Here is an 862-nt window from a genome sequence, read left to right on the forward strand (position 1 = left end):
AGTTATCCATTAAGTTATCCTGCCAAGAGATATGAGTGGCTTTCTGCTTTCCTTGTACATGTTTGATGAGCATATATCTGTCTTTAATTTGTATCCAGTGCCTTTGGTGTATGAAATCAATAAATACTACAGCATAATCTCTTTTATTTTACATAAATATTGCTAATATACCCAATAGGTTAAATACCTCAAACACATTTTCACCACCATTTGTAGACCATTTGTGAATGTATATTTATACTTACAATACTTAACATAAAATCATGTTGAACTATGTTGTGGGTGGGGAATACAATCCTTCAGGTATTTGCTTGTTTAGGGTAAAGAGGAAACATACTGTAAGTAAGGAGTTGTCTCTGCATCGAAATGATCCGTAAAAAAAATAAAAAAATTAAATTGTTATTAAATAAACTGGATTATTAAAACATTTAAAATCTTTCTGTCAAAGTAAAATTTATTTTAAAGATAAAAATACAATTATAATAATAACTATTGTGTAAATAACCATACATGTTTATTAAGGTACCTCACTTTGATGATGACTTTATTTAATATCATATTTAAAGCAGTCTGTACAATACGGAGTACTTGAAAATGACATTTAAAGCTGTATGAAAATATCTATAATGCTGTGCTTGATATACAAAATAGACTCCATAAAATCCCGTCAAGAGACCTGGAATGTCCCCCGGTGTCTGAGTTTGCTCAGCTGAGTTCGAGCTTATTAAGGCTCGAAGGAAGTCCTTCAGTTTCAGAATAATAAGTTACCCCAAAAATACTCAAAGACTTTTTCTTAATAAAGTTTGAACGCATCACCAAGTCTTCACCATCGGAGTGCGGCCCCGTCTGAAGCTCTCCTTGG

This window comes from Sinocyclocheilus grahami, unplaced genomic scaffold (assembly GCF_001515645.1).
Source record: "Sinocyclocheilus grahami isolate Dianchi unplaced genomic scaffold, SAMN03320097.WGS_v1.1 scaffold1064.1, whole genome shotgun sequence".
Taxonomy (NCBI): Eukaryota; Metazoa; Chordata; class Actinopteri; order Cypriniformes; family Cyprinidae; genus Sinocyclocheilus; species Sinocyclocheilus grahami.